Raw genomic sequence first — 27623 nt, 5'->3', positions numbered from 1 at the left:
AACGACACGATGGTGCCTGAAAAGGGGCAAGGCATGGTAAAAAGTAAAGGGAAGGACCTGACCGGAAAGCGGCCCGATGACGATGGAAAACAAAACTTAAAAACCAGGCAAAACAATTCTAAAGAAATTAAAGGAAAGGAAAAAAAAAGGTTCCAATAAAAGGAGCCACTTATAAAGTTGGAAAAAATTGCCGGAAGGCACAAAAAACAGCTCTGTAAGACCAAGCGAATGAGGAGAGGGTAAGAAAGAACACCTTCTCACGCGGAAAAAGAAGAACTGAGGAGAACGCATTCAAGCGACGGGCGGGAAGGCACTCGCACATGCGCCATGGAGTGCAGCTTACGCTCCACAAAAGCTAACATTTAGCTTGGTAAATACTGGCTGGGTGGCGGACCAGCTTCACCCACTTATGAGAACTTAGAAGCCTGCTTGTCCTGGGAAAATGATGGTTTTAACAGTTAGTTTAACAGGCTTGGGGGGGGGGGAGAAGGGTTTCTTTTATGTATAGAAGATTGCTAATTTAAAAGTGGAGGAGTAAGGGGGTTATGTATAGAAATGTCGCTTTGACTCCCCCCCCCCCCCCACACACACACACATAACTTGCCCCTCTTTTGCTACCCCACTGATGCTTCTTCTGGAAAGGTGAAATGTGGTGGTGGTAGGTGCTTTGAGATAACAAGTAAATTGGGGGAGGACTCCATAGTAAGAGAGCCCACAAATATATGTATGACTTGGGCTCAATATAGAGTTTATCTGGCCTTACCTTCTTCTGATCGAGAGATAAAAAGCCACCGCTAGACCAGTACTACATGTATAATGAATAAGGTTCTGGACCAAAAATATATTATCAAATAAAGTTCTACCCAGGGCCCTGTAGAACTGGTTAAGATGGATCACTGTGTATAAAAGCAGTACAACAGGACTCCAGTTTTTTTTAACTCCTGTGAGTCTCCCCCCTTCTTAAGCAAGAGAGTCAACACCACTTGATAGCAAGAAAGTAGGACCATCCCATCCCTAGGGCTTTTACAAGATCTGTAAGAGATTTGGCCCCAACAAGTCAAAAAAGTGACAGAAAAATTCTGTTGTCAGCCCATCAATACCCAGGATCTCTCTATGTGACAGATAGCTGAAGGCAGCAGAGATATAAAGGCTCATCTAGCCTGTTTCTGTCACCCTTGCTGATGATAAGAAGCCCTTCTCTCAAGATATTATAGACATAAGAGTTGACTGGATTCAGATCAAGTAAAAGTTCATGGCTCTCAGCCTAATCCACACTGGATCGCAGCAACAAGAAGAGGCTCTTGTTGTCCGCAGCAAAAATACAAGATAGGTCCAAGAAGACATGACAAAAGTCCAAAGCTTAAAAATCCAAGGAATCTTTATTGCACACGTCCCAAAATTCTTAATGCACAAGTCCCAAAATGGCCACGTTTCACAAAAATGGCTGTATCAGGGGTAAATGTAATACACTAACCAGAGATTTTTCTGATTATCTTCCTGGTTGGCAGAAATCATCCAAGACTGCATGGAACTTCTTGGGTTTCAATTTGAGTCAGCTTTGGACTTTTGTCGTGTTTGCTTGGACCTGTCTAATCTGAAGGGGGTTGCTGTCAGCACCTAGCAAACAAGCCATGTGCTTCTTGCAACCCCTCAACTTCTCCAACCCATAGCTGAGATCTGTGGTCCATCTCCTGCAGAAACTGGATCTCTGCCTTAACATTGGTCCTTCATCTTGCTACTGCTCAAGGACATAGAGGGCACACATTTTTTTTTTCATTCTCTAGGCAAAGGGCCTTATTCTGAACATCAGAGAAAATAGCTCAGGTGAGATACGTTCCTGAAAGCTCTTTAACCGTATTACACCTCTCCCTATTAATGCTCAGTTTCACTTAAAGGCGTGCGCACAGGACGTCAGCAGGAAGAGCAGGGCAGCGAACGTGGCAGTGCCGGAGACTGGTGCTGAAGAAGGCTGTGGCTGGTGGGGGTTGGGGACCCCGGCCAGCAAAGGTATTTGCTACTGTGGGGTGCGCGGTGGGGGGAGCAATGAGGCGGTGAGGGGAAGCGGTGAGGAGGTGAGGGGGAGCGGCGAGGCAGCGGGGGGGGGGGGGGGAGGCAGCAGGGTGGCAAACTAAAACGTGCCCCACATCGGGCTCTGGCCCCCTCCTACTGCGAGGTCTGGCTATGTCCCTGGGCAGAAGCATCACTTGCCCGCTTAAATCACCTTGAATATCAGGCAGATATATATGTACTTTATAGTTAAGCAACACGGAAGTTCAGCTTTATCCTAAATTGAACTAGTTGAAATAACTCAGTCATAACTTATCATGAAACTTGTGTTACTATTATATACATATATTAGGCCTCTGCTTGACGTGCTCTTTACAAGGAAGCACTGTTGCCTTAGCAACCATCATCTTAAACAACACTCAGGCCTTTTCACTCCTTCAAAACCATTTTAGACAAACCACACGTCATTTAAGTTCTGAATGCATTTCTTACAATAATAGAAATGGAAATATGTAAAAGGCATACAATTTAATACATTCATTAGGATTTGTGTGTAATTTTGGCTGTTCTGTCAGTGTCACCATTTTGATGCTGTTTCAGGCAAGCAGTAAAATGGTGGTTATTACAATAGAGAGATCAATTACCTCTGTTCAACATTGCAAAAGAGCAGCATCAAGAACACAGATGTTATTCCTGAAACCTCTGTCACTGGATGCTTGGCCTTTAAGAATATTCTTTAAGAATATCTAAACCATTTTCAAACGTTTGCTAAATGCCAATTGACTCAATCATTCACTTAGCCTCATTGTAATTAGCAAAAAACAGGGCAAGTTTTGGAAGAAGGACCAGCAGGTTAATTGCCTGGGGCCCCAGCATCACAAAAGACCCAGTATTCGCCTAGAGCGGGGTGCACTCTGATGCCTTCCTTGTGGAGAATGCCGCAACACTCCCAAACCTAGGAAAAGGTGCATGGAGCCGTAGCCATGCCAAAATGTGTATATTTTTTATACTGTTTCACGGTAGTTCTATTATTAGGTTTCAATTTACTGTTTTCAAGTTTACCTCATTTTTTGTATTTATATTTATATTTGGTCATTTTATTATTGTTATGCTGTTAACAAAATTGTAAGTTTTATGTTAAACTGTACCTACTGTACACTGCCTTGGGTGAATCTCTTCATAAAGGCAGTTAATAAATCCCAATAAATAAATAAATAAAAGGCAAAGCCTGGAACTGAACATGAGGGTCCAGAACAGCCAACCAGAGAAATCGCAGATGAGGGGGTAAAAGAGGAAAGAGCAGAAATACAGGGAAGAATGCTAAATTGAAGTAGCTCTGCAGTATAACTAGCTGTCCAATACAAAAACAAAAATGCAAAAGTTCAATAAAAAGCCTTAGAGATACTGCAACATACAGCTAGCTAGGAGGTGCCACAAACACAGTGGAAGCTGGAGAATCAGGGGCATAGCCAGACAGCAGATTTTGGGTGGGCCTAGTCAAGAAGTGGGTGGGCACCAAGTGTTCTCCTCCCCCCCCCCACCCAATGCGATGAGGCCAGTATCAGCAGCAGGGTTGCCAGATGGGCGGTTTTCCCGCCCAATTGGGCGGTTTTCCGCAACCCGCCGCGGGAAACTTTTGCCCGCGGCGGGTTGCGGTTTTATGGGCTGGTTTTGGTTTTTTGGGCGGGTTTTGGGGCAGTTTTTCGGCTGGCGGAGGGTGGGGCTAATGGTGACAGAGGTGGGGTTTATGACGTTTTGGGCGGGGTTTGCCGACGTATTGGGCGGGGCGATGACGGTGGGGGCGGGATGATGACGGAAGGGGTGGGGCTGATGACGGCGGGGGCGGGGTGATGACGGCGGGGGTGGGGGTGATGACGGAAGGGGCGGGGTTGATGATGGCGGGGGTGGGGTGTGTGCGGTTTTTGGGCGGGTTTTGGGCTGTTTTGGGTGGGAATTTTTTTTTTTATATGGCAACCCTGATCAGCAGCTTAGGAAGCTTAGACTGCTGAAGTGGAGAGCAGTGTTTTCAGCACCATCAGGGGGAGGTCTTCAGCTGGCAGAGCTTGGGATCCCCACTAGCTAGCACTAAATATGTGCTGTTGTTGGGTGGGCCTGAGCCCTAAGTGGATGGGCCCCGGCCTACCCAGGCCCATCTGTGGCTACGCCAGTTGGTATGCAAGTTTGACCAGTGTCAGAGGCCAATACTAGAAGAGCAGAGCTGCTGTGGGAAACCACCACAGCTAACCCTTGGTACTGTAGCATTGTGTAAGCTGTCCCAGCTATGCAATGAACTGCTTGTCAAGGCAAGCAGTATGGGAGAGTGAAGTAAAATATGCCTCATATGAAAAGGAGCCGAGGGCCACAGCTTCTAATATGATGCACAAACCAGCCTTAAATCTGTGACTTTTAGGTTGAAAGCCAGCCATCTTCCAGAAAAAAAAATTATTTGCCTGAAACTACTGCACCTGGAGATAATGCCCCCATGGCAGCACTGAGGTTCCATGGTTACCATGGACACCAGAGCACTAGCCCCAGAAAATAACAATATGCAACATTTCCCACAGAAATGTGGAGCCAAACGCAGTAAGCCTAGAAACTCCTTTCTAAAGGTGCAGAAAAAAAAAAGAAAACCTAGAGCACCTGGTATTCCCAGCAGTGTTGCCAGGTGGGCGGTTTTCCCGCCCAATTGGGCGGTTTTCCGCGACCCGCCGCGGGAAATTTTTGCCCGCGGCAGGTCGCGGTTTTTTGGGCTTCTTTTTTTTCTTTTCCGCGGTTTTTTGGGCGTTTTTTTCGGCCGCGGGGGGCGGGGTTAGTGACGTTTTGGGCGGGACCGATGACGGGGGAGGCGGGCCGATGACAGGGGAGGCGGGGCCGGTGACGGCGGGGGCGGGGTTGATGACGGCGGGGGCGGGGTGATGACACGGGGGTGGGGGTGTCAGGGGCGGGGTTTGAGTTTGGGCGGGTTTTGGGCTGTTTTTACGTTGGATTGGGTGGGAAAAAAATTTTCCACCTGGCAACACTGATTCCCAGGCAGTCTCCCATCCAAGTAGAAACCAGATCAGGCACACTCAGGGTGATGTACCCATAGGCAATATGAATATCTATACTGCCAATATAAAGAGTTCCACAAAGGAAATGAGGGAAACTTTCAGTTGTGTTTAAGCAACTGCCCTCAGAGAAAAAAATTGAGGGGACCCAAAAGTCTGTAAATAAAAATATGAAATAGGCCCTTTCAGAGGGCCAACACACAAGGCTAGATAACATCAACTTGGCTGCGAACCAAGAGCTCATCCCGTGTTGTAACAGATTGCAAAGACCTGAGTTTGGGCAAGTCACCTGCCTTGCAGCCAAGGGCGTAGCCAGACCTTAGTGGGAGGGGGGTCCAGCGCCTGAGGTGAGGGGGCACATTTTAGCCCCCCCCCCCGGCGCCACTGACCCCCCCCCCTCGCCATTGCCGACCCGCCACCACTTTTGACAACCTCCCGCAGGACGTCAGCATGCAACAGAACGAAGACTTTTTTCACTGCAGGACGAAGAGGACGTCAGCTGGCGGGGATTGGGGTCCCCCCGCCAGCAAAACCGAAGGTAGGTGACGGCGGGGGAGGGTTTGCGGGGGGGAGAGGGTATTCGGGAGAGGGGTCCAGGAGGAAATCTACGGGGGCCCAGGCCCCCTCAGGCCCCACGTAGCTACGCCACTGCTTGCAGCTGCTCCAGCAACGGGTCCTCCAGCTCCATCAACTTTCTGATTCTGTTCAGGACCTGACCAGCTGCATGGACCAGCTCCATGTCTCCAGGACCTTGCTCAGGAGGTCCAGCAGCAACGAACTCAACTTCAGCAGTTTACAGAAACCCTTTAGGGGGTCTGGGCTCAGCTTGTCCTGATGCAAACTGCAGGCCTTCTGGGTCTATGCCCACTTCCAAGACCTGCTCCAGTGGTACTACCGGTATCTCAGGCTCAACTCTCAACACCGCCACACTTTGATGGGAACCCCTTGCGAGAACTCCTTTGCATTTCCTCAGTCTATGGAGATCCACTGCCAGGATATATGTGGGCTATTACTCAACCTATTTCCTTTCAGGTGGGTTCTCAGCATCAAGAGATGAAAGAGCTTCATATACTCCCCAGATCTGTCCATCAGGTCATTTTGGGGCTTCCCTGGTTGCAGAAACGTGAACCTGATATTGATTGGCACTCTGGAGACATTCTAGCCTGGGGTCCAACCTTTTCTCAGACTTGCTTAATGTCTGTTCAACCTCAGCTAACCTTGCCTAAGATGGATTCACCCCAGGGCAAGCCTTCCATCTTGGACTCCCGACCCAACTTAGACCCAGCAAATATTTTTGCTGTCTCCTAGATCATTGTACTTCCAAAGTGTCAAGGAAGAGAAACTTGCTTGGGACACAAAACTTCAAGTCTACAGGATACTCAAGATATTCTAGATGTCAGAAGGATAAGGAGGATAATATGTGGAAACCTACTATTGGTGTTCATGCCCCTGCACTTATAAAGATGTAATCATCATTTTTATTCCCTCAAACCCAAACTCATAGGTCTAGGGAGGGGGTACTGTCATGCCCCTCACCTGTTCTCTGTGGTCTCCAGCAGCATTCTGTACCAAGAAGGATCCGTTTTCTTCCTGAAATCCCAGCTCTTCCTTTATAGCCCTGCAAGAGGGCGCTGGCTGATGGCATCACTTCCTGTCTGGAAGTATATAAGGAAGTTCCTGATTCCCAGCCGGTACCTTTGCAACAGGTCTTGTAGAGTTGTCTAGTGTGTGTTGGAGCCTTGTTCTGGTTTGTTTCCTATTCCTTCCACCATCTTGTTCTAGCCCTGCTCCAGCCCTGTTTTCAAGCTCCTGCCTTGTCTATAAGCTCCAGACTTGCCTTTAGTATAGCCTTGCTTGGGTGTCTCTCCCGACTCCAGTCAAGGCTTAGCCAGTCCTCGGGTTGGCTAGGTAGCATCAACGTGGCTGCAGCCCATGGGCTCACCATGACACAGGGAGTGATCAGGAGGCAGAGGCTGTAGGGAGAAGGAAACTGGACAAGGGGTCCTGGAGTTGCCAGCATGGATGAGGAGGGCCTGACCTGCAGTAAAAAATAGCATGTTAAAGGTAGGCGCTCCTTTCTGGGCATCACATGGAATGCTTATTATAATACTAATGAGTTTGTTCTAATAAATTGGCATATGATTCTTGGTAGCTGCTATGGCAAACGGTTAAAGCCACGCAAAACCCCTTTGTGTATTAGATGCTATATAACGTTTGCTTTAGACTGGCTATAACTGGTCTAAAGCAAAAGTTGCTACCATGGTAAGCTTTGTGCATTGGGGCCTTAATCACATAGGGGCCAATGATCAAAACTCCGGCGCTATTCTGAAGAGCGCCATAAAAATACCACCGGAATAGCGCAGAACACCCTAATGTGGAGGAGTGGCCTAGTGGTTAGGGTGGTGGACTTTGGTCCTGGGGAACTGAGGAACTGAGTTCAATTCCCACTTCAGGCACAGGCAGCTCCTTGTGACTCTGGGCAAGTCACTTAACCCTCCATTGCCCCAGGTACAAATAAGTACCTGTATATAATAATGTAAGCCGCATTGAGCCTGCCATGAGTGGGAAAGCGCGGGGTACAAATGTAACAAAAAAAACTAATGAGTTGTAAATATAGGTGCGCTCATAGCTTTGAATATTAGGGAGTTCGGCGGGAGGATTGTGCTTGGCATATGTGCAGAAGAGTTCATTGGTAAGCTCAGCTCCTGTGAGCATTCACCTAGTAAAACCCGAACGTGAAGCATTGGCATCTGCTTTCTGCAGTTTAAATCAGGGGCGTATCTGAACTGCGGCGGTAGGGGGGGCCAGGGCCAGAGTGAGGGGGCACATTATAGCCCCCCCCGCCGCCACCGCCGCCATTGCCGATCCCCCTCCCCCCAGCCGCTGCGATTGCCAATCTCCCCCCCGCCGTTGCTGTCGCCTACCTTCGCTGGCGGGGGACCCCAACCCCCGCCAGCCGAGGTCCGCGTCCTCCTGCCGCTGCCGGCTGCCTGTAAAAGAATTCCGTCAGCTGGCGGGGGACCCCCAACCCCCACCAGCCAAGCCGAGGTCCTTTCATTTCTTCCAGAACTTCCAGTAAAGCTGGCGCCGAAAGTTTCTTCTGAGTCTGACGTCGCTGCACGTTGTACGTGCAGGACGTCAGACTCAGAAACAGAATGAGCTTCATTCTGTTTCTGAGTCTGACGTCCTGCACGTACAACGTGCAGCGACGTCAGACTCAGAAGAAACTTTCGGCGCCAGCTTTAGTGGAAGAAATGAAAGGACCTCGGCTTGGCTGGCGGGGGTTGGGGGTCCCCCGCCAGCTGACGGAATTCTTTTACAGGCAGCCGGCAGCGGCAGGAGGACGCGGACCTCGGCTGGCGGGGGTTGGGGTCCCCCGCCAGCGAAGGTAGGCGACAGCAACGGAGGGGGAGGGTTGGCAGCGGTAGGGGGGTCCAGGGCGAAATATGCGGGGGCCCAGGCCCCTGAGGCCCCACGCAGATACGCCCCTGGTTTAAATATAAGCGTTTAACATTTTTTTTTCTGGATGCTTATATTTAGATGCAAGTAGCAGATGCCAATGTGTGCGCTGGGTTTTGTTTTTAAACATTGCCACTTTAAATTTAGATGCGGCATAAGAACGCTAATGTATGCTTCATGTTCGGGTCTGCTGTTTCTCACAACCAGCACTCAAGGGCTTGCACGGGCTTCCTTCTGCTTCCAAACGCAATCAAAACTCGTACGTCTAGTAGCGCTATAGAAATGATAAGTAGTAGTAGTAGGTGTTATAGAAAGAATCCTAAGAGAAGCATGAGAATCATGGGAAATCCTCTCTTCTAACACCCTAATGCTTGCGCCAACATGGCGTTATTTTGTACAGCAATAAAGCACCTTTGTTTTGGGTGCTGTTTTCTGATCGTTGGGGAGGAATACAAAATGACCTAATTTAAATGAGCTTGACTACATTTGCATGCTATCCACACTAAGGCCTGTCATGCTTGTTGTTTGCTGAACTAAAACCCTCTAGTCACTCTGCACTGGTAAATGCGGGCGCTAGTACAGCGTTAATGGCATCTAGTGCTCGCATTTACTTTTGATCATCGGCAGTGTGTTTCTTCTAGCAAAAAAGGTGCCGGTACTCAAATGCTAGGCCACCCTTCAGGAGTGGGGTGATCACTGAGGGTCCCATCCCATAATAGCCAGGCCCCCTGCAAGCAGTCACAGAATCTACGACAAGACAGAATTGGTGTGTAGAACCTGAGCTCTATCATTAAAACTTGGGTTCCACAGGTCAATTTTAGCAGACAATGGAAAAGGTGCCGGTACTCAGTACCCCCTCAAAAAAAGCCCTGATCATCGAACTCATAGCTACCTAGTCTACGTCAACTGGTGCATATATGCTGCGTAACCAGAGATGCTCACTTTTGTTGGCTTTTTTTATGCTTCGTGTTGTGTGAGATTCAATATTTCTGAGATCATTTCACTGGTTTGACATCTACTGTCTTCTTTGGTTGGTTCAATAAAAAAAGAAAAAGATTAAACACTGAAAACTCAGGCTGATTTTATATGTGCTTGAAATTATTATTTATTTACTAACTGGGATTTATTAACTGATTTTATGAAGTTCACCTAAGACAAATCCCTGCACAATTTAACCCGGTATGACAAGTGATGAAATGGGGGATTTAAAATAAATCAATCATTTGATTATCCAACCGTATGCTTATGCACTCACAGATTTGCACACAGATACATGAATGCATGGGTGCTAGTTTTATCTTGGCAAAAGAGAGACATTTTAGATTTTTCAGCTTTCATCTGTTAGCTGTGTAAGTTGCTGGGCACAGCTGTGAAAAACAACAGCTTCCATTGTGTCACCGCTACAAACTTTCCAAATATGCTTTAATGAAAAGGAAATGAATTATAAGAATGTTTGATTTTTTTTTCTTCTTTCTGTCCATAACCAGAACATAATAACACAGCTGCTCCTATAGTTCTGCATTCGGGATATAGCTCACCAGAATAAGAAGCACCACAAAACAAAATGACTTGAGTGTCAATGTTGCATAGCTTGGATGCTGTGCATGTAAAATATACTTGTCCCTTCCTGGTATGTGTACTGTTTATTCTCCTGGTTGAGTAACCATAGTCAATTTTAGTCTCATCTGCTTCACTTTTGAAGACCTTGATTTAGGAGCCCCTGCAGTTATAACACAGATGCAGAAAGCTACTGAACAGTGTGCAATTAGCGAGTGATTAATGATCACTTTAAGAACTGCCCAATGCAAAGAAAGGTTTAACCCTGAAGAAAAACCTCACGTTAGGCACCAGTGCACAGCCCATATAAGTAAACGGTAAGGAGGATGCAAGTTACTCTGCCACAAAGCAGAGTTTTCTTTAAGAAAGCACAACACAAAAACTGTATTGCCAGGCCTGAGGCGGTACAGGATTGGCTCGCCGCCCTCTGTAGTGAGAGCAGAAACAAGAGTTCCCCATGCGCCCCCCCCCCCAAAAAAAAATATGTCAGGATCCTGATCCCCCAACTACCGATAACCTCCATATCCCTTAATCTAATGTGACTGACCCCCCCCCCCCCCCTCTTATTCCAATTGGATCTGACACTCCATCCCCCCAGAAAAAAAATACCCTGGTATCTAGCAACACACCCCTACTGACATAACCAACCCCCCTCCCTCCAACATTAAAAAAGATCTTTTGTCTAATGGCACCACGACCCTTCCCCAGACCCCTCAGACTCCCATACCAGAATGAGGAAGAAGCAAGCCCATTTGCTCCTCCTTTGGCGCTACCATCTTTAAAAATGGCAACACCCAGTCCTGCATGGTGCATCTTGGGCTACACCCGGTAGGGTCAGTCCATCATATAAGGGACTTTTTCCCTTATTTGGTAGTTTCCTCCCAACCACCAAAGGGAAAATATCCCTTATATGAGAGACTGAATCCATCCAGGGCATCCCAGGATGCACTGCATGAGGCCAGGTGCAACAGCTGTTTTCAAAAATGGTGGTTCTTCTGAGGCAAGCTTGAGTTGTCATTGTTCCTGCCTCTTTTCAGGTATAGGGGTTGGAGGGGGGGGGGGGCTAAGGATGATGTGGGGAACAGCAAGACACCATGAAGTTCTCTTTTAAGTCAAGTCGGTTGGGAGGCCACTAGATACCAGGGCTTTATTAAGTTGGGAGGGGAGGGAAGCCATCAAGTCTGGGAATGTATTTAAGTAGGGAGAAAGGAAGGGTCGAGTTGGGTCGGAGAACGAGATCAGAGTCGATGCAGACCACAGGCATGCTTTATTAAATGTCACCCTTCTTGTTAGTGTCTGAGCTAATTGGTGACATTTTGCTGTTGACAGTGCAGCAATTTGGCAGCTCATTGCGTACTGATTACCCACAGAATTCTTTTTTAGTTGTGGTAGAACTACTGGTGCACCGAGCCAGCTCTACTGCCCACCTTTCTGTATTGGCTCCTCTATCCTTCATTTAGAAGAGAATAGCATGCCATATCTGTTCACTTCTCTACTCTTCTAAAACTGAACTACATTTTTTCAGTTCTTTCACTGCTTGACAAAGTAGTTCTGAACACTTGAGGCCTCACATCTCTTCTTCTATGCCTACAGAAAAAACCTAATATGTATCCTAAGGGGTCTGTTGAAAGAAAAAGCATTACACTCCTTGATCCATGCATTGCTTATGTCTAGGTTATACTATGGTAATATTGTCTATGCAGGTCTCCCTCATAATTCTTTACAGCATATACAGACTCTTCAGAATACTGCCATTTGTTTGTTAGGGAAAACGCACATCAGCGCAATCATGTCACCCCCTCTTTTTATTCATTTCATTGGCTCCCTATTCAATTTTCTATCTCTTTTAAAGTTCTGATATTAGCACACGTGGAGGGGCATAATCGAACGCAAACGCCCACGTGTAAGAACGTCCATGTCCGAGAACGGGTCCGTGAAGGGGTGGGGCGAATCGTATTTTCGAAAAAGATGGTCGTTTATCTTTAGTTTCGCAAATACGGTTTGTGCCAGGCAAATGCATTGGATGTGGGCATTTTTGAGATGTGGGCGTTTGTTTGAGCTGGGCGTTTTCGTTTTTCAGCGATAATCGAAACCGAAGCATCCCAGCTCAAAAACGACCAAATCCAAGGCTTTGGGTCTTGGGAGGGGCCAGGATTCGTAGTGCACTGGTCCCCCCTCACATGCCAGGACACCAACCGGGCACCCTAGGGGGCACTTTTAAAAAATAAGAAAAAACATTAAATTACCTCCCAGGTGCATAGCTCCTTTACCTTGGGTGCTGAGACCCCCAAATCCCCCCCAAAACCCACTCCCCACAACTCAACACCATTACCATAGCACTTAATGGTGAAGGGGGGCACCTACATGTGGGTACAGTGGGTTTGGGGGGGTTAGAGGGCTCCTATTTACCACCACAAGTGTTACAGGTAGGGGGGATGGGCCTGGGTCCGCCTGCCTGAAGTGCACTGCATTACCCACTAAAAGTGCTCCAGGGACAGGACTTGTTGCTGCTGTATAACCTTGGCACAGCAGTTCACACCGTAAGACTAATCTCGCTGAAAACGTCCTTTATTTCAATAACCGCGTTTACTCACAGTTAACTGCAGATCAGAGGTTGTGCCCCACTGGCAACGAGTCTCCCTGGTACTAAGATTAGCAGTAGGTCAGAGCTGGCAGAATGGTGTACAATGCCCTCTTTCAGCAACATTCTAGGTAAGAACTAAGTTCTGTAACGTGGCTAACACACGAAAGGGATCTAAAACGGACTTACAAAAATGGCCACTACCTCGTGGACTACCGGAAACAAAACAGGGCACACTCTGACCCAGTAAGCAGGGGGAAAAGCACCATGGGAGAAGAGCCTACCAACTACCAACATCGTGAGACTGTAACACAAGCTAGTGAAATCACGGAGCCCAATACCCTACACCCCACCACAATGCAATGCTGATGTGATCCTGCAGTGTACCCGAGAGCCACATCTGACCCAGGGAAAGGCTGTGAGTGCATCGAACACATTCTGCTGTCATGGAGGTGGGTACGGAATTTGAGGGTGGCATAGAGGCTGGGAAATAAGGTTTTTGCAAGTGGGTTTTTTTGGTGGGAGGGGTTTAGTGATCACTGGGGGAGTCAGGGGAGGTCATCCCCGATTCCCTCCGGTGGTCATCTGGTCATTTAGGGCACTTTTTTGGGACCTGTTCATGAGAAAAAAGGGTCCAAAAATAGTGTCCTAAATTCTCGCTAAAAACGCCTTTCTTTTTTCCATTATCGGCCGAGCGCGCCCATCTCTGCTCGGCCGATAACCACTCCCCAGTCCCGCCGTCACCACGCCTCCAACACGCCCCCGTCAACTTTATTAGTTCCCGCGACGGAGTGCAGTTGAAGACAACCAAAATCGGCTTTTGATTATACCGATTTGGCCGCCCACGGGAAACAGACGCCCATCTCCCGAACATGGGCGTTTTTCTCCTTTCGAAAATAAGCAGGATGGCTTACTACATAGGTTCCGAGTTACTTAGATGTTCTTGTCTCATCTTATGTTCCTAACAGATTCTTACAGGCTTTCAGATGGTGATCTCTCGTCCATAAAAAGCCCACTGGGTTGTTACACAGGAATCTGTCTTTGGAATCAATTTCAGATTACTCTCTATGCAGAAGGTAGCCTTAAGAGGTTTAAATCATTACTGAAAGCACATTTCTTTCAGATTGTATTTGAGGGACACATTTTGGAGTGATATAGATCTTAATTCTCATAAGTTTTATAACTGTTGGAATTTTTTTGTTTGATTTTTAATCCATCTTGGTAAAGTATGACCATGTGTTTAATGTCCTATATTGTTATTGGAGTTCTTTTCTTTCCTGTTTATGGAATTTTATATTGTATGCTGCTATTATCCTAACAGGCTAAGTGGGATATCATATTTTGAAATAAACAAAACTAAACGCCACCCATGTTGCGCTGGTTAAACTCTGTTAACAAATCTTTTGGTCTACAAATGTTCTTTTTTAAAATACATACATATACATGTAGAACACATATTCTCTAATGTATTGTCACAAATGATTTATGTTTTTTTATATTTATGTACCTTTCTATGGGTTACAGCTATTTTTAGTTAATATTGTAGTGTCACAACCCTGGCTGTGCAGCAAGGCTTGAGCAGCGAACTGACCTCAAGACCCCAGGGCAGGGATTTGCGACATCCCTACTACTACTACTACTACTTAACATTTCTAGAGCGCTACTAGGGTTACGCAGCGCTGTACAATTTAACAAAGAGAGACAGTCCCTGCTCAAAGAGCTTACAATCTAATAGACCCTCTGTGTTCCTCACTGAGGTGGGATACTGATGGTGCCACTCTAGGGCACTTCATGGGCAGCATGGGCCACACTGGCTCGGTCCTGCTGGGGGGCAGTGTCTCCTAGTCATGCACAACGGTGGCACATTTGTAGTCCTGAGACGGGTCAGGCCCTCCCGGCCTATTTTAGGCCAATGGGGCTTGCCACTGACTGTCTTCTCAGTGGTTCACTTGTTCCTAGTTGCTGCCTTACCCAGATCCTGCATGCCTGTCTCCAACTCCAGCCAAGTCTAGCTCCAGCTCAAGCCCTGCCTGTCTCCAGTTCCAGCCAAGTCCGCATTGCCTCGGTTCCAGCCTACATTTCCGCCTGGCTTCAGTTCCTGCCAAGGTTCCACCGTACCACAGTTCCTGCCTTGTGCCTGGCCAGGGGGCTTGTCTGCCGCAGTTGGGGTCTGGCTGTGGCACAAGGGCTCACCTTCCCTGTGTGCATGACAAATTATGAAGGCCCTGATCTCCGAAAAGTCACCCACCTTGCGGCTGGTCCAGCAAGTGGCTATACAACTTCAGCACTTGTCTGTTTCAGTCCAAGACCTAGCTTCACATAAGTTCAGTTCCAGCAACTTGCTGGGGCAGTTCATGCTTTGATCAATTGCCTGGACCACCGGATGGCTGCAGTATCCCAGGCCCTGGGATGGGCTTCTCCACTCTGGGAACAGAATGATCCAGTGCTTGATGACTTCCACAGTTTTCTGGAACACTTCAAGAGGGTCTTCGAAGAGCTTGGGAAAGTCACATGAGCATCTTCAACTGAAGCAGGGGCCATGGACCCTGGGTGATTTATGCTATTCAGTTTCACACCTTGGCTTCTGAACTGAGTTGGAATAATGAGAGTTTCTGGCAGGGGTTGGCACCCCAAATCAAAGATGAGCTGGCCAGACGAGACCTCCCAACCAGACTGGATGACCTTATCAGTCTCTGTAATCTGATAGATGTCCAGTTTCAGGAGCATGCCTGGGAATAGCGCTCCTCGAAGAAGACAATTTTGAAGATGTCCAGCCATCTCTACTCTCCACATACTCCTAATCAAAGGGAGGGCCCACCTATTGATCATGAAGAACCCATGCAAGTGGGCCACACCCCCTTTCTCTACAAGAGAAACAGAGGCAATGAACCCTGAATTTATGCCTCTATTATGGTAAGAGTGGACCCTATGCTCTCAAATGCCCTAACAAACCTGAATTTTCGAACTGAGTCCTGGCTGGGGGAGCTGCGCTGGGTCCGTCCCGGGACTCTTTAAATCCAACTTCTAGTCCTGGCAGTACTTGATTTAGATTAAGGAGAGAAGCATGTCAAAGTTCTCCTGGATTCTAGAGCAGGCGGAAACTTCATTGATGAAGCCCTTGTCTGGCATTTCAAGATTCCTACCCAAGATTAGTCCAAGCCCATTCCGGTCTCCTCAGTCTATGCAACCATTCAAGGACATCTGAAAACATGGACGATTCCAATAAACTTGTGCATCGGTGACCACAGAGAGGACATTCTTTTATATGTCCTCCAGATACCTTTGAAGCCCATTTTCTTAAGATTGTCTGTCTACAAGAACACAACCTGACCTTGGTCTGGGAGAGAGGCGAAATTTCCACATGGAGTGACTCTTGTCTGCAACATTGTTTGGATTTCAAGACACCTGCTGTCACCGTAGTCATCACCGGTATTCTTGATGCTCTGCCCCAGACCAATGTCGGTTTGGCCATGGAATGTCCTGTGCAGCAAGCTGAAACATGTCCTCCATGTCTGGAGAACAAGGAAGCAGTGGATCTCCTCTGGGGAGGGAGGTCTCTTCAGGTTAAAGCTTGCTCATGCCTAGTATCTGAGACCCATGCCATGGCAGACTCCATGTCCAGGGATGCACTGAAGGAACAGCCTATTTCTCATATTGGGCCTGAAGAACCCTAACATGGGGATGTGGTCCAGGACACCCCTGATTCCAGGAGAGCCTACAGTTCTGAGGACAGCTCATGGAATACTGCCAGTCTTGTTCCTTTGCTCCTGAGAAAGTTCTATTGTCAGACTCCTCAGTGGCTCTATCCTAGACCGAGGAGAGGAGGCCCCTTTAGAGGAGATACTGTCATGGCCCTGGCTGTGCTGCAAGGCCCAGGTGGTGCACTGACCTCAGGACCCTGGGGTAGGGGTTTGCAGCGTTCCTCACTGGAGTGGGATGATGCCTACACCATTCTGTGGCACTTCGTGGGTGGCAAGGGCCATACTGGCTCAGCCGTGCCGGGGGGCGGGGTCTCCTACATGCATGCAAGGACAGCACCTTTGTAGTCCCACTACGGGAGTTGGGCTGCAGTGCTCCTCGTAACGTCAGGCCCTCCCGGCCTATTTCAAGGCAACAGGGTCTGCCTCTGACTGCCTTCGCAATGGGTTCCTTGTTCCTAATTGCTGCCTTGCCTGTTTCCTACTTCTCTGTCTCCAACTCCAGCTCCAGCCGAGTCCATCTCCAGCCATGCCTGTCTCCAGCTCCAGCCAAGTTCAGCTAAGTCCATTCTCCAGCTCCAGCCAAGTCTGTCTTGCCTCGGTTCCAGCCTATGTTCTCGCCTGGCTTCAGTTGCTGCCAAGGTCCAGCTATACCACAGTTCCTGCCTTGTGCCTGGCCAGGGAACCTGTCTGCTGCAGTCAGGGTCTGGCTGTGGCCAAAGAGCTTGCCTTCCCTGTATGCATGACATATAGGTACTCTAATGCATTGTCACAAATGATTTATGGCTTTTCACATTTATATTACATATTGTTCATTAACTCATAGCTCTTGAGCACAATTTCTACTCTTTTTAAAAATATTTATATATATTTTTATTTCTCTATCTTAACTATTGTCCTAGTGGCATATTCTATAATTCCCTTGTACACCATTCAGAGAGTTAACCTCAGATGGACACTGTGGTGCATCCATAACTTGTGCAGGTTGCATTACTTCAAGGCATCATATCAGTATTGTTCCATAGTGTTTTGTGTGGTCTGTAAGATATACAGGCATTGCCTTTATTCATGCAGGGTCTATTACACCTCTGTTTTGGCACCTTTTTCACTTCATTTAAGTCTGAACAGTACCAATGTCATGGTTTACTTCAGCTCAGCCGCGTCGCTGACATTACATCCATTCAGATTTTTTAAAAGGCACATTTCAAAGGTCCTTGTAAAGGTAATGTAATTTTTTGGCTGCTTTTGCTGAGTACAGTGCAATCCGCTTAAGTGCAAGGGTATGGGACCAAAGAAATACAAAGTACAAGAAAAGGGGGTGTGCTCCTTCCACAATCACGCAAGCAGAAAACAACACAGAGTGGAGGAAAAAACAAATCCAAGTGACCAGCAAAACACAACGGTGAGAGCTCCAAACAAAGCTTATTGGGACCCTTCCAAACAAAGTTTATTTCCTCGCGGAAAGAGGAAATGACATCAGAAGGCTGGACTCTGAGGGAACGAACTCATAAAGGCAAGGCTAGAGATGGGCAGGGCTTTCAATGATGCGGCCGCTTTGACGGAGGTAATAAAAAAGATTTAAACCCCCACAGGGCAGCGTGGGGCGGGTTCAGGCAAACGAGGACTGTGGGAGGTGAGGTAAGCGGGGTAAACATGGCTTGTGGCGCCCTCCTGCCATGCTTACCTTGTTTACCGGAGCCGGCTCACCATGCAGAACAAACGGCTCGCAAGCCGGCTCCAGCACACCACTGCCTGTGTGTAGGTGTATATCTGGACATCAGTGCTGTCGTCAGTTGCTTGTAGATTGTAATGAACAGCTACATAGTGATGAAACTCCTCTTCAGTAACTCCGGCTAGGATGTCAATAGCCTGTTCATCTGACGCGTTTGCAACAGCTGCATCTGTTTCGTCCCTCTCCACATCCCTAACAAAGCTTGCCCACTTGAAGCAGTTCACAATGGTTGCCTGTGTAACATGATTCCAGGCTTCTTTCTGCATATGTAGGTAATCCAACAGTGATAGATTACGAGCCAGTTCAACAGCACGTTTATCCTTGCCAGTCTGGTCATCCATAATGCTCAAAAACAACAACAAGGAGAGTCCAAATCTCCCGTAAAAAACACACAAGAAAACAACAAATCGAGCGGAAGATATCCAGAAAGACCAGGCTGAAGTCAAAGATGTTAAAAGCCAAAATGATTTATTAGGACCCAACACGGTCTGTGTTTCGGCCAAAAAGGCCTTCCTCAGGGGTCTTCAAATTGGCATATATGGATAATCCTTCCGAAAAGTGCGCCTAGAGTTATTACTGTTTACAGTTGAAATTACTAAGAAAGGTTGATCTGATATAGAGGTAGCACACAAATGTGATTAAAATTGTATGAAAGTGGTATATGTTCAACTTCATTGAAAGTTGTTAAATAAGGTGAATTGTGTGCATGAGGTTTAATGGAGCAAGTGACAGGATTGACCTAGCAATTAAGTTAATGATAGTAATATATATTTGTTGTTGGTGAGATGTTTATTATTGCATAAAGAAGAGCACAGGTGTGTATTTCCTCACATAAAAATCAAAAACATTTTATGGGGTAGTTCTATGAGCGAGAAACTTGTCCACCCTTAGAGGCGTGATCTATTTTGGAGTGTAGCCCCGCTTGGGTGAGTTAACACTCTGAGTACTTCCCTATTACCTCTATAAAATTTCTTTATATAATTTAAATAATGTAATTCTTAATATAATCTTAATATTTAAAATTTTCTCACAACTTTTTCATATTTTATGAGTCAATTCTTTCACTACTTTGTCTCCTTCAGATTATACTCTGGTTCTTTGTAAGTGTTTCTTAAGATCATGGCACAAAAAGGTGCCCAAAATGACCAGATGGCCACCGGAGAGAATCAGGCATAACCTCCCCTTACTCCCCCAGTGGTAACTAACCCCCTCCTACCCTCAAAAATATATTTAAAAATATTTTGTGCCAGCCTCAGATGTCATACTCAGGTCCATGGCAGCAGCATACAGGTCCTGGGAGCAGTTTTAGTGGGTGCAGTACACTTCAGGCAGGCAGACCCAGGCCCATCCCCCCCTACCTGTTATATTTGTGGAGGAAACAGCGAGCCCTCCAAAACCCACCACAAACCTACTGTACCCACATCTAGGTGCCCCCTTCACCTGTAAGGGCTATGGTAGTGGTGTACAGTTGTGGGTAGTGGGGTTTGTGGGGCTCAGCACACAAGGTAAGGGAGCTATGTACCTGGGAGCAATTTATGAAGTCCACTGCAGTGCCCCCTAGGTTACCTGGTTGGTGTCCTGGCATGTCAGGGGGACTAGTGCACTACAAATGCTGGCTCCTCCCACAACCAAATGGCTTGCATTTGGTCATTTCTGAGATGGACGTCCTAGGTTTCCATTATCGCTGAAAATCAGAAACGACCAAGTCTAGGGATGACCAAATTTAAGGATTTGGACATCCATGATGGTATTTTCTAAATGAAAGATGTACGTCCATCTTATTTCGAAAATACGGGTTTCCCCGCCCTTGGATCGGGACTTTTTGTGAGGACGTCCATATCAAAACATGGACGTTCCTTTCGAAAATGCCCCTCTGTATAGAATCTGGCAGATAGTGGCTAAATATTGTTGAGATCACTACATTTGGACATTCCACCCTCACTGAACCCTAACTTTGCTTTGGCATTGTCTGTATAGTGCTATATAGCAGTTAGATGGTTTTCAGTGGTAATATTGGGGATGGTGCACTGAAAACCCATCTCCCCAATATTCAGCACTATTTAACAAATTTGTGTACCCTAGATTTGCACCATTAACTTTTTTGCCTTCTTACTGAAATAGGTTCCACTGTATTCATTCAGAGTTGTATGAGATCTCAGAAACTTTTGTCTATATCTGAACAATGAACATTATGAGGTCAGCCATATTTGTTTTTCTGCATTATAATCCACTTTTAGCTTTACATTAAGTATGCACCTTTTGGTTTTATTATTGTCACAAAATGTTATTCTGATGTTTGTGTCAGGTTCTCAGGTTCAGAGCCCGCGGGACTGGGCTCTGGAGCAAACGTGAGCCCTTGGGCTGCTGACGAGGAGCGACAGCAGCAGGCAAAACCCACCAACCAACACTGGGTAAACACACCGGCAGGGACTGCAGGCACTGCCCAGCGAACCGGAACACATGGACTGGAATCCCCCAGACTGGAACACACACCGGACCGGAACACACTGGACTGGAGCACACCAGACTGGAACACACACCGGACCGGAACACACTGGACTGGTCCCCCGGACTGGAGGACACAGGACTGGAACACGGGACTGGAGCACACTGGACTGGAGCACACTGGACTGGTCCACACAGCTTCACCTGCACTTAGCTACTAAGCCCCCCAGAAGTTGAGCTCCTGGGTTCGAGTAGCCGACAGGACTTACTGGATACCGGATGACATAGGGACCAGGACTGGAAACAGAAGTGCTCCTAAACCTAAACTGATCTACGTGCTCCCAATCCCTAAACCAGCAGGAGTGTTCCTAACAGTAAACTGACAAAAGGACTTCCTAAGCCCTATACTAACCAGGAGCTCCTAATCCCTGCTCAAGAAAGGGACTTCCTAAGCCCTAAACTAACAGAGCAGGGAACTAAACACAAAGCTAACACAGGTGCTACTAAGCACCAAGCTACAAGCAGAGCTTTACACTAATAAGCTAAACTCAGAACTAACCAGCTACCTAAGCACTGCTCTAGCAAGCTAGATACAACTAACAAGGTGCTTCCTAAGCACTACTCTGGCAAGCAACCAGAAGAGCTCCTAGCACTAAAAGGGAAGACAGGGGAGCCACAAGGAAAAAGAAGGGAAGCTAACACATAAGCCAAAAGTGATTCTAAATCACCAAACACCAACAGCAAAGACTGCAATGCTCCTAATAGCACAAACACCAGAAGTACTTCTAACAGCAAACTCTGCAGTGTTCCTAACAACACCAAACCCTGAAGTACTTCTATCAGCAACAGAGCTTCTAAAGCCCTACACATAGCAATGCTTCCAAAACCAAGAGGGAACAGCAGGGGAACCAAAGGGAAAAGCAGGAAAGCTAAACACATAGACACCAGTGCACACTGCACTAACACTAACCTGGACCTTAGCAAAAGCAAGCAGGGAAACTAGACACAATGTCAGAAGTGCACACTGCACCACCCTACCTAAAGCAAACACAACTGTTGCCAAGGCCCTGAAGGAAACAACACCACTTCCTTATCAAGGCCCTCCCTGATGATGTCACACTCCCTAGACCTAGGCAAAAGCACACTGACCCAGAGAGGCCCAACCCACACCAATGCAAAACCGTGAAACACTTGAAGCCAGTACACCCAAAGAGAGTTAGAGCAACTCAGGCAACACACACACAGCTGTAGTGAAGTGAGACAATTAACCCCATGCTGCTGGAAGCTGCCAGCACAGAGAGACAGAGCCAGCTCAGAAAGGAAAGAGAAAAGAAACCGGCCAGCTAAGAAGCTGACCCCCAGGAAAGAGGTAAGTTTGAGAGGGGTTCAGACCCCAATCATAACAGTTTGTATATGTTTTTATAATGTCTTTCATTTCATGTCTCTCCATTTTACAAATAATTCTTAAATATTATTTATCATTATATATTTTAAATGTTATATTATTTATCAACATATTTTTTAATTTATTCATACTTTATGTGTTTTTAATTTTCATGATATATATGTTTATGCTAGTTTTACATATGTTATTATAGACTCCTGAGGCAGGCATTTTGATGCCCAAACACAGCAGCTGTGTTGTTAAGTTGTTCCAATAGAGATCACCTTTTTGAACTATCGTCTCCCTTGGTCTTTGGGAAGAGCCAATTTACCCTACTCCTTGGCTTATTGTCTTAAAGACATATTCTACATGAGTGAGGATTAAACAGACCACATCTGAGATAATACTTTTCACTATTAATAGAGATGGTCACTGCCACAGGCTTGCAATACATTCAGAAGGAGAGCAGAGCTGGAACGGTCATTGCTGTTATAACTGAGAAAGGATGATGCTCAGCACTGTGGACCATGAACAGGAAAATGGGAAACTGGTAGTTCACTTTTTGCCCCCCTGGTGAAATAATTACCAGAATGACAGCTATAGAAATGACACTGTCAATAAACTTCAGTCTAATTCTGCAGAGATATCTCTGGTAGGTGACAGCAGGTCTGCTTTTAAGCTAAATGGGCTTTTCACCTCTCAGACACGTGATAACTCATGTCAGTTACAATGATGTTTATCTTTTTGTCAATGTGTCATTTATTGACAATCTTGACTGGCTCCACTAAAGCTTCCCACTCTGCACGCTCTTTTTTAAAAATTTGCTTCAGGTGTCATAAAGCATAACTGGAGTGACCGTTTAGCAATATAAGTGTAAATGACTGCTCAGCTGGGCTCTGAAATCTATACTATACGAATGACCTCAGCTGCCCCAGTGATAGTGATGAGGTCACCATAATGCAGCTGTAGGTCACATGAATGCTAGAAGTGAAATAAGACGTGCAGCTCTACAGTGAATTGCTGGAGTATGACAGAATGGCACCGCAGTTCCCCCAGCTAGTTCTCTCTTCTTTGATCTTTGCACTTAATATAGAAAGAATGTGAGAAGCAGAAATTCCAGAAGGATGATAAACTTGCAAGCTAAATGCCCTGTTGGGTATATAATATTGCCTCATAAGACTGGCTTGAAGAGATGATATAAACATCCACCTTCTCTTTTATTTTGGTGGAAAAAGAGGAAGCAGGGCCATAACTAAAGCATGAGTATGTGTCTCCCTCTTGCCCTGGTGAAAGAATAGTTGCATGAATTGATGTGTTTCTAAAAGTACTCTAGGTGTTGACGTACAAATAGGAACAAAGTCACAGCGAAGGAGACAAAGTAGATGATGGCAAAAAGACTTCTACTAGATTCAAAAACGTTCACAGCAAAAGTTTATTAATAAACCTGGACTCGACACGAGTCGTGTTTCGGCCACTCTGGCCTGCCTTGGGAGTCCCTATATATAAACGCTGTAATGATTTCTTGAAAAAGAGACATTCTCCTAGAAAAAGGCTGTGAAAAAGCAGTCTCCTTGTTTGAAGGATGCGTTGTCTCAACAGGATGAGCACCATCAGTTTGATGTTTTTCCAATGGTGCTCGTCCTGTTGAGACAACGCATCCTTAAAACAAGGAGACTGCTTTTTCACAGCCTTTTTCTAGAAGATCATTTCTTCTTCAAGAAATCATTACAGCGATTATGTACAGGGACTGCTGAGGCAGGCCAGAGTGGCCGAAACATGACGTGTCAAGTCCAGGTTTATTAATAAACTTTTGCTGTGAACCTTTTAGAGTTAAATAGAAGTTTTTTGCCATCATCTACTTTGTCTCCTTCGTTGTGACTTTGTTCTTTGGTTTTACCAGTGCAAAGGTTTGTTTTCTTCTGTGTTTGTCGACGATGTACAAATAGGATCATGAAGTGCCCACTTTGCTGTCTCAATTACATTTTATCTCAGCCCCTGCTGTCAATTTTAGGCTATGCCAAGTTTCCAAGTTTATTAATCCATCTGGGTGGTTTATAATATTAAGTTTAAATAGTATAGAGTGCATGGGTATGAGTCAAACAGTAGAAAGTGAAAAGATAATATAATAATTTGATGAAAGAGAAAAGAGAGAAAAAGGATTATAGGCTGCAATCCAACCATATTCCAGAGCCAGGTCCAGCCTTGTAATAGGAGCAATTCTATAACACAGTGCTAGAAATTAAATGCCAGATTTATTCATGCTGAGAGCTATTCTATAACCACAATCACTTACATTTTTTTATAGAATGGTAACATAAATGGGTAGAAATGCACCTACATTTAGATACGCTCAACATATGCCATGTCAATAACAGGTGAAAAGTGTGTCCCTAATTATGGCACTTTAGTGCATAATTTAGAGTAATCTGTAAGTTACATGTGTAAAACCTGGACATGCTCATGCCCCCTGGCACTTCCCGCTGTGCACACCCACCCCCTTGCATTTATACGCTGAGCGAGCTGCACGTTCAAGCTATAAAATACTGCTTAGCACCCAACTAGGACTTACACACTGTTACTCACATAAGCGCTAATATTCTACAACTTACACTCTTGGCACGTAAACGTAGGCACCAAGTTCTAGAAAGAGAAGAATAGCATCTTGAAGACGGGCATAAGATCAGTGGCAGTACATTCTTGAAAAATAATATGCTTTAAGGTTGGTCTTACATTTTTAGAAAGATAGTTCCTGTCGCAGTGATGATGGGAGATTATGCCACAGTGATGGTGCAGTCATTCTAAAAATGGATCTTCTTATGAAAGAGTAAAGGGTCATGGACTTGATGTACCACCTTTCTGTGGTACAACCAAAGTGGTTTACATATGAAGAAACTTTAGTGCGAGATGGTGGGCCAGGCAGCAACTTCAGTGCTCCAAGAAGCTCACTTGAAAGAGTTAGTTGTTCTATTGAGTCTACTGTCTTGCAAATAGGCAACACTACTTACTACTGTCTCTTATCTTCTCCATAGTGTTCATGAATATAGAATGGAGAATTATATAGCAGTAGACTTAGGCCAAAATGAGGTTTCTTGTTTTTTGATCTATAGGCTCTCAGTGACCACATGCAGGTTATAAGGGAGAAGTGAATCATCAGTCCTCTTTGCTCAACGCCGCTGTTCTAGAGATGTTCAAACTGGATCACTCCTAGAATGTTCAGATTGATGGATGAACTGATCAAGATGAGTGGGCTAGTAAGCAGAGGCCAGCCAGGTGAACTAAAGGACCATTCTCTGTTCAGCTACGCAGACTATAGCCTTCATACAGGGAGAAAATGAAATATTCAGGATATAGAACCTAAATACTGTTTAGTCCTGGGGGAAGTTATGACTTGAATTCCAATTCATTGCCACAACAAGACAATGAAAATGACATCTATCATTGAACCCATTGTACTGGCAAGATGGTGATGGTGCCCAACAATATATTCTGGGCAGGAGAAGTGGCACATAGGAGCTCCTTGCAACATGGAGTGATTGCAGGATGCAAATGTGGCAAGTATCAACAGAAGCCATTATCATAACAACTTTAATTATGATGGATACGTCAACTTCATCAACATCATCACTATAGGTGTGGTAGATAAAGTTGGACACATGCCATTTTATGCAGAGGCAGCTACATCCATGCTTGCAATTACCTTCAGCAGTGTGAATGAATTAGTTCTGGGCTCGCCTACTCTCTGCCTCCAAACGTGCCCCCAGCACCAAAAAATATTTTATATTTTATTATATGGGAAGTGCGCACAAATGCACCAGTGTGCCATGGTAGTGGTTTTTAATCTGCTTACTACTGCTTAGTAAAAAGGGCCCCTTATTGAGCTAAAATTTAGACTCTCTTATCCTTTCCCTATTTTCTTCTTTCCCTGTTCCTTCTATTCTAACCAATTCACTTGTAATCGTACCACCTCTGATCTGGCAATAGCCTATCAGTGCATTGTAAGCCACTTTGAGCCTACAAAACTGTGGGAAAAACGTGGGGTATAAATGTACAATAAATAAATAAATAAATAAATAAGATGTATTATGACCTCAGACTGGGATATGATGAAGGGAATAGGGTACAAAGATGGGCACACAGGAAAATCAGTTAACCCCTTGTTCTGGGATGATCACTTTGAAGCTGGAAGTGTGACCCAGCCTAATCTGGACAGATGCACAAAATATTATAGTTTTCATAGTTACCAAGTACAATGACTGCTCATCAGACTGGGAAGGAAATGAAATCAGTTTCAGCCACAGTCACCAGCATGGTTTCAGCTTACTTAATGTTTGGAGGCTTACCAATGCTCTATATACATTTTATTCTGTTGTTTACTTGACTTTCTATACCAGTCCAGCATTAAAGGAAGACTGGAGAATTCTGCTCATTCCCTGGAGACTGGAGATCACATGGTATGTGATGACTGAAGATCTGGATCTGTCAAGCATGAGGACCTTGGAGCATGTGGCACTGACCATTACCATAACTTACCCACACCATAGAAATCTGGAAATCAGACTTTATTGTCCCAGTGCAATGCCTCCTTACTCGGAGCTACCCACAGCACTGAAGCAGATCACAGAGGCTTCCAGGACTGGACAGTCTCCAGAATGAGGATCCTGGGTGAGAAAGCAGAAGAAACTTACCAAATCATTGTCAGTGATACAGGTGATAAGTCGCTGGAAGCAGAATTTGAACTTCTCTTATATGATTTCTCCTGGACCCCTGAGAAGGTGAAGGAAAAGCAAACATTAGTGTAGGAAGATAAAACATGCCTGCCTACATGATCACAATCAGTACCCTGAGGACCCTTATGCTCTTTGGCTAGTTTGCTGTATTCTGTTCTGTATACTACACTCTGGACGTTTATTTCACCAGGAAGAATGTGAATTTTAATCTGTTGTGCGGTGGATGGTGAAAGAACAGCAAGTGTCACTGAGCTCTGGAGGGCAGCCCAAAGACGAAAGCTGTCCCTCTCTGTGGAACAAAAGATGGTATTATACAGAAGGACGTGGAGGCTGAATGTGAAGTAATCACCACCAGAATGGACGCTGTAGGAGTAGTTACCTGCGATTTCACCTTTGCTGGTCTCTGGGGCCTATACAAGCCTGAACCATTGTTTTATAACAATATGGATTCTACAGCCTGTGGCCTGAATACATCTGTAACCATCAGAAACCAGCTTTTCTAGAAAAGGAAAATTACTGCTAGGCATACCAAGATGACTTCATCCAAGGACATAATATTGCAAATTCACCCCAGTTATCTCCTGGGAAAAATGGAGGAGAGAGATACAGATGGCTCCAGGAGTATGGGATGGACTCTAGATGAAATTACATGGAAATACTTTTAAAACAAAGAGGAGGAAATATTTTTCACTCAAAGAATAGTTAAGCTGTGGAACTCATTGCTGGAAGATGTGGTAACAGTGGTTAACGTATCTGGGTTTAGAAAAGGTTTGGGCAAGTTCCTGGAGGAAAGGTCCATAGTCTGTTATTGAGATGGACATGGGGAAGACATTCCTTGCCGCAGGATTAGTAGCATGGAATGTTGCTACTAATGGATACTGAGCTATATGGACCATTGGTCTGACCCAGTATGGCTATTTTTATATTCTTATGACAAGGCATTTCTCAATAGAAGAAGAGAATGTTCCTGGACATATTTACCTCCT

The 27623-nt window shown here is 45.7% G+C and overlaps 1 pseudogene; it reads left to right on the top strand.

Moving 5' to 3' along the window:
- The window catches only part of LOC115464312, a 31888-nt pseudogene extending 5021 nt beyond the window's left edge, over positions 1–26867 (top strand).
- The last annotated feature ends 756 nt before the right edge of the window (positions 26868–27623 follow it).

This window comes from Microcaecilia unicolor, chromosome 3, assembly GCF_901765095.1.
Source record: "Microcaecilia unicolor chromosome 3, aMicUni1.1, whole genome shotgun sequence".
Classification (NCBI taxonomy): Eukaryota; Metazoa; Chordata; class Amphibia; order Gymnophiona; family Siphonopidae; genus Microcaecilia; species Microcaecilia unicolor.
Note: the sequence above shows the minus strand (reverse complement) of the source record. Positions and strands in the feature narration are given on the sequence as shown.